The sequence below is a fragment of the Chaetodon auriga genome, chromosome 14 (genome assembly GCF_051107435.1).
Source record: "Chaetodon auriga isolate fChaAug3 chromosome 14, fChaAug3.hap1, whole genome shotgun sequence".
NCBI lineage: Eukaryota > Metazoa > Chordata > Actinopteri > Chaetodontiformes > Chaetodontidae > Chaetodon > Chaetodon auriga.
This window is the reverse complement of record NC_135087.1, coordinates 21,998,577-22,016,557: the sequence shown is the minus strand read 5'-3', so window position 1 is coordinate 22,016,557 and position 17,981 is coordinate 21,998,577. Positions and strand designations below refer to the sequence as shown.

The 17,981-nt window shown below is 42.7% G+C and overlaps 1 long non-coding RNA gene across 1 annotated transcript; it reads right to left on the bottom strand.

Moving 5' to 3' along the window:
* Nucleotides 1–12,681: 12,681 nt before the first annotated feature.
* LOC143332163 (uncharacterized) lies at nucleotides 12,682–14,120 on the bottom strand. Its single transcript, XR_013078179.1, has 3 exons — nucleotides 13,778–14,120; nucleotides 13,522–13,738; nucleotides 12,682–13,406 (listed from the first exon to the last, which is right to left on the bottom strand). It is a non-coding gene; the product is annotated as an uncharacterized LOC143332163 (long non-coding RNA).
* Between the last annotated feature and the right edge of the window lie 3,861 nt (nucleotides 14,121–17,981).

Below are 17,981 nucleotides of genomic sequence, written 5' to 3'. Positions count from 1 at the left end.
TCCTTCACATGCATCTTTTGTTTTGTTATTTCCTGTTTTTATTTTGTAGGTTTTTCTCTTGTGTCACATTTTTTTTTACATCCTGTGTTTTCCCGTTGTGATTGTTGGATTTGTTTCACCTGTGCCTGTTTAGGTCTCCCCTGTCTATTTAAACCTGTGTTCCCCTTTGTCTGCGGTAGTTCATCACTTGTACAGGGTGTTTAGGGTGGGTGTGGCTCAGGAGGTAGGGTGGTCATCCACCAATCAGGAGGTCGGTGGTTTGATCCCTGGCCTCAGCAGTCCACATGCCGAAGTAGCCTTGTGCAAGATACTGAACCCCAAAATTGCCCCCAATACTGTGCCATCAGTGTGTGAATTCATATGTACATCGCTCTGGATAAAAGTGTTTACTAAATGACTCATTTTAATTGTTTCTTGTCAGTATGTGAGTTTTTTTCTTTGATTTTCTGTTTAATGGACCTTTGCCTCATTTTCACACTGGACTGTGCTTTACATTTATTTATTTATTTATTTATTTATTTATTTATTTATTTTATTTTCGTGGATTTTGTTTTGTCTTATGGACTCGCACCTGCACCAGCCTCACCCTCCCGTAAGTCTTTGTTTTGTTTGTACATTGAGCTGCACCAGCTCCACCTTTTGTTTAGTCTGCATTTGGGTTTGAGTTCTGTTTTTCCCCGGACAGCCATTAGAACAAGAAAAACTGTGAGGTAAAGTGGATGAAGGGGTAAAATAACCATACATTCACACATCAGCCTAGTCTGTAATAACTCAGTATTCTTGTTTTTCTGGGAAACATCAGATTATTGGGCTCATCGATTCTGTTAATCATCGTCTCCTTTGTTCCACTTGAGTAAATTGTCATGTTTTTCACACCCCTTAAAATCCCTCTTTGATAACCCTTAGTGGGGGTCGGGATCCCAGGTTGGGAATCAGTTCTCTGAGATATAGGATCCAGATTCTACACATTGCTCCTCTTATCACATCAGTGTTATTAATTATATATAATTATATACAGAATTATAGAATTCGTTCTATAATTAATTGCTGCAGTAACAAAAGCATGAAGCTCCAGTGAACGTTGAGTCAGGAACACTCTTCTTTTGCATGCTTAGGCCAGTAGATTGTTTGTCATAACATCCTGCATTCACTCCTCTAACGTGCTCACTCATAATTTCCTCGCTGTCATTGTCTGGAGCTGTAAATTGAGATACCAGCTGTTCAAATCTATTTGATAGCACAGTGACACACCTTCATTGTGAGACTTCTTGCTGTTGTTATGCACGCCCCTCCACCGCCCCATCACCGCCCCGTCTTTGCAGATCTTGAACTTCATCATTTCATCAGTGTCATCAGCCTATCAGTCTCAGCAGAGTCATCAGCTACCAGCACCACCGGCGTCTGGACTCCATGGGGGGGGATTTATCTCGCTGCTGCTCAGGGCAATGCCCCTCGATTAAAGAATCTCCCTGTGGAGTCTAAGTACCAAAGACTCTCTGATAAGACTTAATTATAACCTATCTGTCATAATAACGGGTATCTTTACATCATCCATTTGTCTCTCCTGATTGAAAACTCTTGGACATCAAACTAACATACATCTCACGTCAAAGCCTCCCGTGTGTCCTCCAGCAGTTAAAGCTCCTCACCTTTCCTCGAGCTGTTTTACTTGTGATTTAGCTACTGTGACTGCTGTGTGAGCTGTAAGCCGTGGCATTGCTTCAGGCGTCCAATTGGAGGGCCAGTTTACCTTGCAGAGGCAGTAATGTACCACCACCTTCCCCCCCTCCCTCCCTCTCCATGCCCCGCTGCAGAGACCCACTTGGTATTTTAGGCACACTCCCAAACAGTTTAATTCCTCTCAGACAGTTTGAAGGTCTAATGCCTCAATCAATAGCCATCGTTTAAATTAATCCCCTGCCCTTTTTTGACTCACTAAAGTTGGGTGGATTAGATAGATTATGAGGGCTATCAAGCTACACTCTTGGGCTCCTTTTTTTAGTCGTGCATTTTTTATAGAGGGCTTTATTGTCTGCAGTGGAACAGCAAACATGTCATGATTTGATGATGGTGTCTTTCAAGCTTCACACATTAAATGAATGCTATGCCTGTGGCCTTAATTACTTTTAGAATATAAAAGAATAGTGGTAGTGTGGAGTCAGAGGGGCATAGTCAAAATAGAAAATGTGCACACTGATGAGACAAAGCGCATCTATATTCCCACTGGCTGTGGATTGCACAGGGATGGAGTTATTATTTACCTCTGGTTGTCTAATCAGAGGCTCTTTGTCTTTTTTTCATTAACTGCTTTATCTATTAAACATGCTGATCAGGCTGAGAAGAAGACCTGGAGCTACATTATCACTGACGTGTGGTGGGGCTAAGAGGTATATATGTGCAGACATGGACTTCAGATTCTGTTTAATGCTGTACAAATATATAAGTGAAGTGTTTCTGTAAGTTGTCAAAACATACAAATTAAAAAACAATGTATATAATAGTGGTTTGTAATGCACACTACATGTGTGTACTGTATTTACAGTGTATAGGATTTATATTGACAGTGACGGTGCTTGATGTGTACATGTTGAAACTGATACATTTTAAACTATAAAAATATAATCTATAATAGAAATAAATTGATTTTTACTGTTTTTAGCACAGGGATTATATCTGACACTATATGACAGCTTTTTATTTAGAAGTATGGGAAGAAACTGGTCTTGTGTCTGTACCACCTACCAGAGGTGTAATTCGGAATATGTTGTGTTCAGGGTATGATGGGCCTGCAGTGATGTTTTCAGACTCTGGAGATGTATAAGTCCTGAATAGAGGGCAGGTTGACACCAATTATTTTGTGTGCAGTCCTGAGTGTCTGTTGTAGTCTGTTCCTGTCCTTTTCTGTGGCTGCTCAAAACCAGACAGTGATGGATGAATTGAGAACAGACTGAATTACTGCAGTGTAGAACTGGATCAACAGCTCCTGAGGCAGGTTGAACTTCCTGAGCTGGCACAGGAAGTACATCCTCCGCTGGGCCTTCTTGATGATTTTGTCTATGTTGGATGTCAACTTTAGGTCCTGGGAGATGCAGTGCATCCCAGAATCTTGATATTTTTCCACGGCAGACACAGTGCTGTTGGATGGTGATGGGGGGCAGTGTTAGAGGGCTTATCCTGTACGCAGACTCATCTCCGTCTCGGATGAGCTGATGAGAGTTGTGTCATCAGCAGTTTATCAGACGTGTCTCCTGATGTGCAGTGGTTGGTATACAGTACATTTGTCCTTAGGGAGTCCAGGTGTTGCAGGGTGTGGGCAGTCCCGTGTTGACTACATCATCCACTGACCTGTTTGCCTGCCAGACAAGGGGTTCTGTGATGTCCTTCAGGTGGCAATACATTTTTTGAAAGAATTCATGACTACATACATCAGGGCAAGGAGCCTGTAGTCATTTAATCGTATGAAATCCAGTCACTTTACAAATGAAGATTTAACATGTAAAATGCACGATCAGCCAATATATTCCGATGTTTGCTCTCTTACTAAACAACTCAATGCTTACTTTGATTTTTCACGGGACACAAACCCTAGCTGAAGGTTCTGTGCTTGACCCACCAACCACCCCAACCCTCCTCCACAGGTGGACCGTTGTCACTTTTTATATCATGTGACATATTAGGAGGGACAGAAGGCTGTCAGTAGAAATCTATGAGACTACCCTGTTGAAAAATTATGCTAAACGGGTACCTGATGCCTTATAAAGTAACATCAAAGGGTCCTGACCCAGCGTCCACATGTGACAGCTTGGGAGTGACAACAGGCTGTTCAGTTATGTAAGAAACAATGTGTCTCTTATGTTTCTCATTCCTCACCCTTCATTTTTCAGACCCGGAGGTTGCTGTTTGGTATGAAGATGGGTTGAGGATGTAACACAACTGCAGCTGGAATGTAATGCATCCGTGCCCATTAGAATCTCTGGGTTATGGTTACAGTACGTTGTCTTATGTACAGATTTATTAAGTTTATGTCCTTATGTCTATTTTTTGCACTAGTGTCTGTCTGTTTAACTGCTGCACCATAAGTTCATCCCAGATGTATACAATCTATATGGATGCATTGACAGTAAAGAGATTCTGAATCTCTTGGTCTGAGTCTGTTGCCTGATAAGATTTTATAACCCTAAAATATTGATATTGGTATCATTTTCAAACCAAATTACACTCATGCTGTCCTGATAAAAACAGATTAGCAAAGGTTTCTGTCAAACTCTCTGAAAATGTACCATAATGTAGGGTGTTATCTTTCCTAAACTTTGATTATTGTGCATTCAGCAAGAGATATTAAATTATAGAGAGGTGCTTATTTTTTGAAACCAAGAGTAAGCGTACTATATGAATGCTCCTTCCATTGCTGCTGTCCTTGTCACTGTTAACCCGACTGCTGACCAGGGAAAGGCTGCAGACAGACATGTATCTGTAACACATGGTGTCACTAGGAGCTCCTTCTCACATGCCACGGTACAAAGCATCACAGATTCATATATTCCCCAAAGTGGTGTGGTGACAAGGAAGACATCCCTATCTGACTCCCCACCTAACACAAAATAGGCTCTAATATAGTTATATTTATGTTTATTTTCAATGTGGCCGTAAAAAGAGATAGAAAATTAACTTGGGATACTGGAGACAAAGTATTGAGAACTTCTTGTTCTTCTCCTCCACCTTTAGAGAGGGCTGTAAAGAATGTGTCGCAGCCAATATGAAGCTTCATTAACCAGTAACAACAGTTAGCAATTAGTGTGCAACAACTTGAAGCTCCTAAATATCTATTGCAACATGGTGAAACCAGTAGCAGCAATGAAAATGTCCATTTTAAAGCTGGGTAATGTTGGAGACACCAGCAAGAGTAATCTAGATTTTGAAAGTAGACGTGTTTCTGCTCTCAGTCTGTGTCTTAACACTTGGTCTTTTAGCCTTTTAACTTAGTTCTATGAGTTGGAATTTTAGCCTTTCTTAGCTCTTCAGTTTTTAAGTCTCCGGCATTTTAACTGCTTTTAGCGTTGGGCCCATCAAGAGAACTTTTTCGGGCACGCGAGCCGCCATGCCTTCACCGGGCGCTGCTGTGTCTCCAGGAGAGCTGGAAGAACTGCTAAAAATAGCAAACAAAAAGATCGCTGACCTTATTGAGGACAAAAACCGAATATTGGACGAGCTGATGAGGAAGGATTCCATGCTGTCCACCCTCAGGTCTCGTCTCCTGGCGGTGACCAGCTGGCTAGAGTCAAAAAACGGAACCTCTGCTCTCGGCCACACAGTTCTCTGGGAACCGTCCTCCTCCTGTCATCGACCCATCTGCTCCACTCCAAGCAACACGACCCCCTGGACAGAAGTGGTCGTCTGAAGGCGGAAGAGGGCTCCGAGCGGGACCCATGACGGGCTCTTTCTCCCCCGAACCTGCCGCTCTCCAATAAATATGCGGCCTTGTCGGTGAGCGAGAAGCCGGCGGGCCGTGACCAGCACCAGAAGACTGCACCTGTCTCTGCGGCCCCTACCATCATGCCCCCGTTGACGGACACCGTAGCCTTTCCTCCACTCACGGCTAGCTGCCCTCCAGCAGAGGGGTGTCCTGCATCAGGAGGGTGTCCAACAAGGGGCCGCTCACCTCCACCATCCTGCTCCTCATCCTCTTCCCAGCGCGGGCGGCTGGTCAAGGACGCGGTGCGCTGGCACTCCTCACGTTCCCCCCACCTGGCGAGGGATCACACATGGGGCCCTGGTGTGGGTGGCGGGGTGGCTGAGCTGGCTTGCCCCCCTGAAGATCGAGCGGACGCTCCCACAACCCTCATCATCGGGGACTCCATCGTGCGGCACGTCCGCATGAGGGGGGGGCGTCCACCTTGTCCTTCCCCGGCGCCACCGTTATGGATATAACGGGGAAAATTCCGGATATCCTGATCTCGCATCCGCGGGCGAAAAGGATTATCATCCACGCAGGAGCGAACGACGTCGCCAGGCAGCAGTCCGAACTTTTAAAGCGGGACTTCACCCACCTTTTCAACACCGTGGCACAGTCCCAGGTGAGTGTTTTTATCTCCGGCCCTACCCCCACCTGTGGCAGAGGGATAGGCAGCTTCAGCAGGCTGCTCAGCCTCAACACCTGGCTCTCTTCTTCCTGTAATTCTCACCATGTCGGCTTCATCGACAATTTTGATGTCTTTTGGGAGAGACGGCATCTCTTTGGTCGAGACGGTCTCCACCTTAATGTAGCAGGTGCCCGCATGCTGTCCGCTAACCTGGCGTATGGTGTGCAGCATGCCAATCTCCCCACACCAGCACCAGCTGATCTGTCCGCGATACAATCAAACCCACGTGACTGACTGCCTGCACGTCACACACACACACCCCACACCCCCAGTCTGCCCACAGAACTACCGGACAGCACTGTCCACACCATTACAACTATCATCTCACACAGAACACACAAACCGAGGAATGTTTTCAGACCACGCACACAGACTATCATCCAACCATTTCACTACGATGAGCGCACGTTCAGCTCGAACATTAACGTGGCAGTGCTGAACGTGCGCTCTCTTTTAAACAAGACCTTTTTAATGAATGATGTGATTTTAGATCATAAGTTAGACTGCCTTCTTTTAACAGAGACATGGCTTGGCGCTGACGCACCTGTTGCTCTCACTGAGGCTTCCCCGCCAAATTTTAACTTTTTATTTTCTACTAGAGGGGGTAGAAAAGGAGTTGGAACTGCATCAATAGTAAATAACACACTGACTTCTACTGCAGTGTCTTTTAACAGTTTCTCATCATTTGAGTACCACGCCTTTGTTTTTAGCAGCCCTCCAATCCTCTGCATTACTGTATATAGACCACCCCATCACTCTAGCTCTTTTATCAGTGAATTTTCAGATCTTTTATCAATCATTCACACTTCTTACAACAGAATTTTAATAACTGGTGATTTTAACCTACATGTTGATGACACCTCGGATCCAATATCCAGAGAATTTTTAATTCTTTTAAACTGTCTAGATTTTAAGCAGCACGTCACGCAGCCAACTCACAACAGAGGACACACCCTGGACCTGGTCATAACCCATGGCCTGTCCATTGGTGTGCCCTCTGTTGTTGACCTGGCTGTGTCTGACCACTACTGTGTGTTTTTTAATATCACCAGTTTTAACCAGCGGGATGCCCCGGTGAGAACAGTGAGGAGGCGCTACCTAACTTCTGAAGTGGCTGCAAATTTTATCAAGATTTTACAGAGCACTCCTGCTGAAATTTTACCTGCACCATGTGATTTTATTGTTGATAGTTTTAACAGCAAGCTGACGTCAACTCTCGACTCAGTAGCTCCACTTTTAACTAAAACAATCACAAGAAAACCTATACCCCCTTGGAGAAACAACAATGAAACAAAAAAACTGAAAAGAGAATGCAGAGTACCGAGAGGAGATGGAGGAAAACTAAACTATCAGTCCACCTCGAGACTCTACGGCAACAACTCAAAAGCTACAATAACGCAGTTAAACAGGCAAGAATTTCTCATTTCTCACAACTTATCATAGACCACAAAAACAACCCCCGGTTCCTCTTCTCCACCTTTGATATTTTAACAAGCACAAGTTTTAATAAAGTTCTTAACATGCCATCAGACGCTCTCTGTGAGAACTTTGCAGACCACTTCAGAACTAAAATCAAGGACATCAGATGCAGCCTTTTATCCCAACAAGTTTTATCTGTTAACACACCTGACTTGCTGTCTTTGACCGAGGAAACACTGGAGAGTTTTGCCCTGGTTGATGCGAGGACACTTGGTCGAGTTTTCTCCCAAGTAAACCCAACAACCTGCCTTTTAGATCCAATTCCCACTTCACTTTTAAAATCATTTTATGGATTCTTTGAGGAACAGTTTTTAAACATTATGAATTGCTCCCTTCAGACGGGTGTCTTCCCCACCGCTTTTAAAACAGCTGTGGTGAAGCACCTTCTGAAGAAGAGCACTTTAAACCCCAACGTTTTTAATAACTACCGACCTGTATCCAACTTACCGTTTTTAAGTAAAATTTTAGAAAAACTGGTTTTTAACCAAGTCACTGACTTTTTAAACAGAAACAACATTTTAGAGAGACATCAGTCTGGTTTTAGGATAAACCACAGTACCGAGACAGCACTATTAAAGATTTTAAATGACATCAGGTGGAACTTAGATAACAAGAAACTCACAGTCTTGGTTCTACTGGATCTAAGCGCCGCCTTTGATACAGTAGACCATCACATTTTATTAAATAGACTCAGACACCTGGTCGGCCTCTCTGGTACTGTTTTTAACTGGTTCCACTCTTATCTCACAGACCGATGTTTTTATGTAAGTATGGATACTTGTTCCTCAGGAACCCATGAAATTAGGTGTGGGGTTCCCCAAGGCTCAATTTTAGGTCCAATTCTTTTTAATCTTTATATGCTTCTTCTCGGAGACGTCATTAGGAGACACGGCATCAGTTTCCATAGCTATGCTGATGACACACAGCTGTACATTGCCGTGTCTCCTGATGATACAGGGCCAACTGATGCCCTTTTTAACTGCATTTTAGATATCAAGTCATGGATGGCAGGGAATTTCCTACAGCTCAACCAGGACAAAACCGAGGTTTTAGTTATAGGTCCTGAAGGCCAGACTGAGAAACTTTTACCAAAACTACAAGATTTTAAACCAACACAATCTGTAAAAAACCTGCCCCTGTAAAAAAAGCCCCACGCCTGTGGAACAGCCTGCTGGAGGGCCTCAGGACTGCAGAGACTGTTGACATTTTTTAAAAAAAGGTTAAAGACACACCTTTTTAATCAGGCTTTTAACTGACTTTAAATTCTTCTTATGTTTTTATCACTTATCTTATGTTGATGTCTTTTATTCTGATGTCCTATATTTTGCATTATTTTACCCTATTTTATCTACTTTATTTATTATCTTTTGAAATTCTCTTCTTTTAACTGTTTAATTTATTTTTTATTTTTTACTTATTTATTTATTTTTTGTTTTAATTCCAGTGTTTCCTCTGGGGGTCCTCCACACTGAGAGTTGTGTCTGGTCTGCTCCGGGGGTGCTGTCTTCGGGCGCCATCGGCCCGGCTGGTGGGGGGGCTCCCTACCTTGGTGTGGGGACTCGCTGGTATGTCAGGGTCAGTGGGGCCCAGGTGCCGGTGCCCCCTGTGCTCATAGCCCGTGATGACTCCTCTCGGTGTGGACGGCCCTAAAGGTGGCATTCTCCTCAATCCTCAGTGCCTTGCATGTCTCATTACTCCTGCTACTGTCTGTGGTGAGAATGTGTGTGTGTGTGTGTGTGTGTGTGTGTGTTTCTGTGTGTGTGTATGCATGTGGTTGAGGGTGTGTGTTAGTACACATGGGGGGTGGGAGGGTTGGGTTTTTCGTGTTATTGTTTTTATTTATATTGTTTTTAACTCTTGTAAAGCACTTTGTGTTGCACTATGTATGAAAAGTGCTATGTAAATAAAGTTTGATTTGATTTGATTTGATTTCATGTTTCTTTTTATCTCCTTCAGCAAATCGCCGAGACCAACGGCAACTCGACTCGGTAACCCGTCTACTCATGGTGCTAGCACAGCATGCTAACTCCGCTACACTGCACTGCTGTGCGCTGCAACAGAGGTGAATTGTTCATGTATCCTTGCATGCATATCCAGTGCTTGACCAATAATTGCTACTCCCCTATTTTGATAACATGTGGAGAGCAGAGACAGACTCTGGGTCTCTGCTGTAGGGTGGCCTGATCACAGGAAGCCTTTGCTGCTGTTTCAATACTCAGTCTCCAGTTCATCAGCATGGCATGAAGCCAAGAGTTTGGAGCATTCAAAAAACAGAAGCGTGTGGACAAAGGATGTCCAAACCAATTATAGTTCTGGGTTACAGGAGCAGCGACCTGGAGAGTCTTGGCACGAACACTAATGTTACACGTCTTTTAACTGATGTTACTTCAAATAAATTTGGGGAGATCTTGTAGGTCAGACCAGATATGAATTTGAGAGTATTTTTCGACGTGTAGCACAATGGAAGTAGAAGTTATCTGACAGTAATAGTTACTGCAGTAATAAACATCGGAGACATCAGTTCAGTGCCAAACTTAGTAACATGACCATGCAAAACATTACATTACATATCAGAATTTTGTTTAAAATCAGGATTATGTGAGAGACTGGAGTGAAGATCTGTGGATGCATCCCATCTTTACTCCCTCTGTTTTGTTAGTGTTTCCTTGCTACTTCCTCATTGTGAGCATTAATAGATTGTGACCTGTTGCTAGTTTGTGCTGATGTCTGCTGTTCCAGTAACAGATTATCATCATCTTTTTTCTCTTTACTATTTTTCTATGTTGTAATTTGTATGATAACTGATACCTTTTTTTGGACAAGGGATTTTTGGATAGAACATTTTGTTGAATATTTTCAGCATGATGTTGTTGTAGACTCAACATGTTCTTTTGCTAAATATTTTCTCTTTATGTTCATTTCTATTTTGTCTACATCTGATATTCTCTATAAAAGACAATTATCCACACAATGTCATCCAGCTCTGCACTGCACTGTAGGGAGAAACTGACTCTTTATCGTGGAGATCGCAAACACCTGAAGTGTGTTTTTATCATTATGCTCGTCGTGTTTGCTGGACAGTGCCTCATGGAGACCTCTCTTACTCTGAGCTCTGTTCATTTCAATCTGCTGGAAGCTGTCTTCCACAGGAATAGAACATGTCCAAAAATGGTTGTGGAGAGCATGCTCTGTGTACAATATGTTAAGAAAATGTGAAAGTTGTTTCCAGAACTCCCTGCAATAAATGGTAGTCTGGGTAATCCTCAGTGAAGGGTTACATTTTGCTTCATCAGCTCGCACAAAAGTTATTAAAAAGAAAATATATGAGCACCAATGCCAATGCTCAAAGTGCAGTTTCTCAAGTACTGTACTTATTCGAGAAACTGAGGTACTTATATCTATACTTGAGCAATAGTTTAATCGGATTAAATGAGTTGGTCATTTTTTGTTAAATCAACTTTCTTTAATGTGAATAACTTGTAAGTTTCATCAACATGCATTTGCATAACTAGCATTGCACTTTTTTGGGATCACCATCATCAGCAATCTTAAAATGCTCCCAAACTGGCAATTTCTTCAACATCTTTCAGCAGTTTCTGGAAGAGACAACAAAGGTGTGGCTAAAATGGGTTTTGCTGTTGACCCTGTCCACAGCAGTATGCTGCTTAGCTTCTTTGCTGTCAAATCTACCGTAGGTAATACACTGAGTATTGATAAGTACTGCACATCAACATCTCCACGTCAAAAGACCCAAACTATCCCTGTAAGTAATTTACTATAATCACGTCAGAGCCAAAAAAGATCTTTTTTTTTGTTATTGTGGTTATATAAATGTAATTTATGGTGCTGTTACATTGCTGTTAGACTGCCCCGTTGATACAAGTGTGCGTTCTGTTCAGTACAGCAGAGTAAAATTAACAGTTTGAGATCGGTAAAAATCCAGCAGCACCTTGACATTGGTAGGGACACATATCCACATCCAGACCCAAATCCCCATAATTATCACTCATCAAGTCATCATTATGAGATAATGTCTCCAATTTTAATTTTTTCCACACTTTTTTCCACATAAGTAGTACTGTACTGTTGTTGCAACAGTTATAAAAAAAATCATTATGTTTTTTAATGCTCATTGTTACTTTTTACCAATACAAAAGGATTTTATCTATGTCATGATTATGTCATGAGCAGACATGATTCTGCTCTTCCACATCAGGGTTAGTCAGGCAGGTCTAGTTGTAGCCCACAAATATCTTATATCTAACTTTATGGTGGCACGGTGGCAACACTGTCGCCTCACAGCAAGAAGGTCCTGGGTTTGATTCTCGCTGCGGGCACCGGGGGTGTGTCCTCCACCATGCCTTCGGTGCCTGCTGCTTGAGGAAAAGGGCCTTTCTGTGTGGAGTTTGCATGTTCTCCCCGTGTTCACCTGGGGTATCCTCCATAAAATATACCCCCACCAAAAACATGCAAGAAGATCACCACCTGACCAATGGTGACGACGAGATGGGTCCCCGGGCGCCGGTCTGGCTGCCCACCGCTCCTGGTCTGCCGCGGAGGAGGGACGACCAGGATGGGTGAAAAGCGGAGGATAAATTTCACCTCGTGTGCAGTGTCCTGCACGTACATGTGTGTGACGAATAAAGGGGAATGTCTCCCCCCGATTCTTCTTCTTCTTCTTCTTCTTTACACACGAGGTGTCCCAACAGAAAACGTTTGGGAATTAATATCACGGATGGAAGTAACAAATTACATTTAGCATCATTTTTCAAACACACTGCTTGCACTTGAGTAAAATATCTTAAGTAGGAGTACTTTCACTTGAATAAAATATACAAACACTGTTTTTAGTTGCATTTCTCTTGCTCATAATACTGTACATCAAACTCATTTGTATTGGGTCATTTTTATAGTGTGCTGATTTCATTGTGCAAATGAATCTGTAAATTACATCAATAGACCTTAATGATTTGCTATTTAGTATCAGGTTTATTTATTTATGTTATTTATTTAGGAACATTATTGATTATAATACATTGTGCATTGTGCATCATATAATATCATCATAATCATTATATATTATATTATTAACTACTTATGTATTGATTAGTCCCATGTATAAAATCGTTCAGGCCCTTGCCAGTAAGCTTCCAACCCAGCTCGAGCTCTCTAAGAAGACGAGGAAAAACTCCTGTAAATCCTATGTGCACAAGGAAAACAGAAGAAACCTCGGGAGAAGCAATTCAAAGAGAGGCCCCCTCTCCACGGACAGCTGGGTGGTTGAAGCAGCAGTGTGGTCAAAGATTACGACTGACGAGAGTAGCTGAGTCCATTTTGAAGCTGGCAATTGATCTACATCAGCTGCTGGCTTCACCATGAACATGGAGGCCACTCGTCTCTCAGTCCCACATCTGCTGCTTCAAAAAGGGCCACACATGGGAATGACAGCAGAGTTGATCCTGGACGTGAAGGAGAGCTAGACTTTCAGCTGTTTTCTTCTGAGGTTCAGTCTGGATCACATCAGCCAGGGTTGGTCCTTAAGTCTGCTCAGGGTTGGTCTGACCAGTGGGGTGGAGTGGGGTGATAGGTTCCTATCCCGTCTGCGGCAGCCGGCAAAGACCGATCCGAGGCTTCCGTTTCCCATCAGTTTCCTGAGTTGCTGTGGCTGAAGAGCAGATGTCCATGCGGTGTCCTAAACAGCAACTACACCCAGCTGCCACGCTGTCATCGGTTTGGCCCAGTAACGCTGGTACAGGGACCACTCGGGGGGGGTATAGTGATAGGTTCCTACAATACACATGCAATGACAAAGGTTAATGGTGAGGAACAGAGGTAGAGAACAGGCACAGCAAAGATGGTGGATTGGCTCAGAGAACCAGATTAGTATAGAAAGATGGCATACCTTCATCTCTAGAGTATAGCCCCTGTTTCAGGTATGTGCCGCAGCCAAAATCAATAATCCTGAGGCGTAGAACGTCAGAGCCAGTCTCAATCACAATGTTGTCCAGCTTGATGTCCCTGTGGAACACATTTTGGAGTGGATCTCAATGAGGGCATTGACCAGCTGTTTGACTATAATCTGAGGGGAAGAGAAAAAGAAACACAGACATTCGCTGACCCTAGAAACATATAAAAAAGAAACACAGACATTCGCTGACCCTAGAAACATATAGAGTGGATACGTGTGTGTGTGTGTGTGTGTGTGTGTGTGTGTGTGTGTGTGTGTGTGTGTGTTTGTGTGTGTGTGTGTGTGTGTGTGTGTGTTTGTGTGTGTCTTGTATGGCATGTCCTAGACTCTAGGACATGCCATACAGTCATCCTCTAGGACCTAGAGGATGACTGTTGCATCTGCGGCAGCCGGCAAAGAACGATCCAAAGCTTCCGTTTCCCATCAGTTTCCTGAGTTGCTGTGGCTGAAGAGCAGATGTCCATGTGGTGTCCTAAACAGCAACTACACCCAGCTGCCACGCTGTCATCGGTTTGGCCCAGTAACGCTGGTACAGGAACCACACGGGAGGGTATAGTGATAGGTTCCTACAATACACATGCAATGACAAAGGTTAATGGTGAGGAACAGAGGTAGAGAACAGGCGCAGCAAAGATGGTGGATTGGCTCAGAGAACCAGATTAGTATAGAAAGATGGCATACCTTCATCTCTCGAGTGTGTGTGTCTTGTCTGATCCATGCTCGTCTGCCTCCATCAGAAAGTGCGTCCTTCACCGTTGACATGCTGAAACTAATAACGATTAAACTGGGTTTGTCTCTGCTTTTAAAGCTGGTGCACGGAATGCTGGAACCTCACTACATTCCGGGCACCACATCTTCAAAGAGATCAAAACCACAGCAGCAGATTAATGAAAAAAACAACTCAAAAATTCAAAAAAAAACAAAGACACAATATGATTTCATGGCACCTGAAAGACAAACAACAGTAACTGGATTCAGTCATATCAAAACATGGTTGGAGGCCAACTCTCATGATCTGTCTACAATCATTATATGAACCAACAAACCAGTTCAACAGTGCTGCTATCACCAGACAAAAATCACTTTTCATCTCATCTTTTACTGTATGCAGCAAATGCAAGTTTGTCCTTTGTCCTACACTGGACCAGACTGGCAAAACCAGAAATCGAACCAACTCTTTTTAGCTTGGGGTTAACTTGCACCCATGATTAAAAGTGCAATATGCACCTTTTCTATATTAAAATGTCTAAAAATGACTGACTGTCATATATTCATTTCAATGAATGATGAAAAACAAGAAAGCGGAAAACAGTCATTGAAACTTTCAATGCTGAGTTGAAGAGTCGGATGAAGAGTTGAGACAGCAGACTTTCGGTACATGTAACGTGGCTTTTAGTGTATTGAACTTAAACTGCTACTTTGGTTATTATTTATACAGCCCCAACATCACAAATCACAGTTTGCCTCAAGGGCTTACTTCCAGTTTTTTTACCATTCAAATCAGTTTCACTCAAACAAATGAGTTCCTCTGTTATAATTACTCTCAACTGGTTGATGTTTTGAGTAAAGTCAGCTTGGCCTTGTTCACAGTGTATAACACTCACAGAGGGAGTATCATTTGTTGTAGCAGTGTTTTTACTTTATTACTACTTGAACACAAGTAAACGATGTGAATACTTCATCCACCACTGCTGCTCGTGGATACATGGAGGTGTTTGGTACAGTCCATCTCCTTCTGTATCCAAACTGTCTGACTCCCCCCCCCTCTATCTCTCACTGACACAAACACACACAGAGAAAGAGAAAAATTTCCAGAAGCAAATTACTCGCTTGGGCTGAGTCCTTCCTATGTTTGCTGAGTGCTCAATCTAAAGACCACTATCATTGTGTTGGCCCAGGAATTCCAGAGATCCCTGAGAGTCCCCCTGCACTGTGGAAACTGTTGACAATTCAGTGGGCTGTCTGTGCTGCCTGAACTTAAAATGAATGAAGTCAATTTGCTTTAGCTACAGTGTGTGTGCTCCTCTATTCTGCAGCAAATTTTCTTAGATTATCAGTCAGATAGCACATAAGTGTTCTTCATATTTTGAAGTGGAAACACCTTCATGATGCTCACACGCATCTGATTTCCAACAGCATAAGCAAGTTTGTTTGCAGAAATGGTAAAACATGGCATTAAAAGCTGATCACAGGTCTTATATTTAAATCTTTCAGTTCATCAAGGACCATATTCATGAATGCAAATTAATGAATAGATAGCCAGAAAACTGTATTGTGAAAAAAAAGGAAACTATGTCAAACCAACATCAGCACAGAAATCCTTCAACACTCGTCATCTGTAAAATATGAAGTAGCTTCAGCTGCATTACGCTTCATATTTTAAATGTAACCCAAGTCCCATGTAGTTGAAAATAAAACTAGAGTGGGCAATACAATAAGACTGGGCCTGGGCTCGTTGTAGGGAAATACAACTTTTTTTATTTAACTCTAATAATGTACTTGAAAAAATGATGACCACCACAACTGTATTTTAAATGCAAAAAATATCCTTTCCCAGGTATTTATTAACAGAGGTTAAATGAATTCAAATAAAATATCTTGACGGAAATAAAAAAAAATATATATACCTTTTGCACTATGAGAAGTATGAAAAATAAAGAAAATAAAAATTCACAAGTTCTTGTTTTAGTTTCACCTTGATCTCAACTCAAAATGAGAAGTTAACCTTTTTTTTGTTAGAGATTTTAGTTAACAGTTACCTACGGAAGCTCTGAAAGGCAAGGTGGAAAAAAATAAAAATAAAACGGCCAATGTTTAAGGCCTGCAACGGGTTGAACTTGAAGTGTATTTCAAATGAGTGTGTGGGCCCACTGGTATAATACAGAGTTTGAGTTTATCGTGTATTAAAATGTTGTATTTTGTATAACTGAAATAAGTACTATCTCGTACGTACGAGATACTAACTCATACGCACGAGATACTATCTCGTATGTATGAGATAAACTTAAACATTGGCCGTTTTATTTTTTTTTTCCACCTTGCCTCTCAGAGCTTCCGTAGTTACCCTTTAATTTCTCTGTTTCACACAAAACTTTTCTTTCTTAGAACCCTTAATTTGATACCTTTACACTTATTTCAGTCAAATTCATTTGAAATACACTTCAAGTTCAACCCGTTGCAGGCCTGTGGACGACGCTCGGGTGCGGTGAGGCCCAAAACAACAATGGCCGTTTCACTCAACTGAGTTTAAAATAAAAGCACGTGCACTTTGGTTTGTTCTGTTAGTACTCACAACTCCATGGGGTAAGGGTAAGAGGGGAATGATGAAACTCTCACGGGGAATGGTAATGGCAGCGGCAGCGTACTGGCCGTGGCAGTCACAGTTCAGTCACAACACGTGGCGATGGTACACAGGGCGAGTCACACCGAAGGCAAAACACGGCGCGATACAGCACACACACAGACAGCAGGGACCATCTGTTGGAAGATCCGTCTCGACCTCTCTCCTTCTCCAACGTCCGTCTCCTTTAAGCACATTATCATAAAATGAGCCACAACATCAAATGCCATCTCTGTGTGACTTAGCATTAGCTCGTTTTAGCTTTGTAAACATCTGAATGCTACAGCTACGATACACAGGCCCATTAGCACAGTATGCTCTCGGTATTTAGCATGTCGCTAAATCCGTTACACATCCTGTCTCTTCACACTACAACAGATTAGATATAGCACAAACATATCATATTCACCTCTGGCAGGTTACTCAGAAGTTTATATCCAGGACCCACGAGTAGTCGTCCTCCTCAATAAACTTAACCGCTCCCCACACAACGAGGCTTCTTAGCTCTCACGGGCGATAGCGTTGGTCTCTCTTCTGTCGCATGCTCAGTACACACCACACACCACACACACTAACCTTAGTCCCGCTCTCTTACACATGTAATGCCCTGCTAATTTTTGTTTACATATTGTTTCTTTAAATATGTAAATTCAGTTTCATTTAACTGTAATTCTGGTACATGCCTCAGTCACTGTTTATTTGGGTTAATTTTTTTAAAGCCTTACTTGATAGTGGGTCTCAAGTTACACTGCTGTATCGTTCCTTTTCCCATGAACATCTGAAGCATCTACCGCTGACTCCTATTGACTGTTTAGAGCTATGGGGTCTCAGTGTAGATCAATACCCTGCTAGAAAAACCAGCATAGACCAGCATGGAAATAATGCTGGTCTATGCTGGTCTATGCTGGTTTATGCTGGTGGACCAGCATGGTGATGCTGGTGATGCTGGTGGACCAGCATGGTGATGCTGGTGATGCTGGTGGACCAGCATGGTCCTGCTAATGAAGCTGGTGGACCAGCATGGTCTTGAGCAACACCATGCTGGTCCACTAGC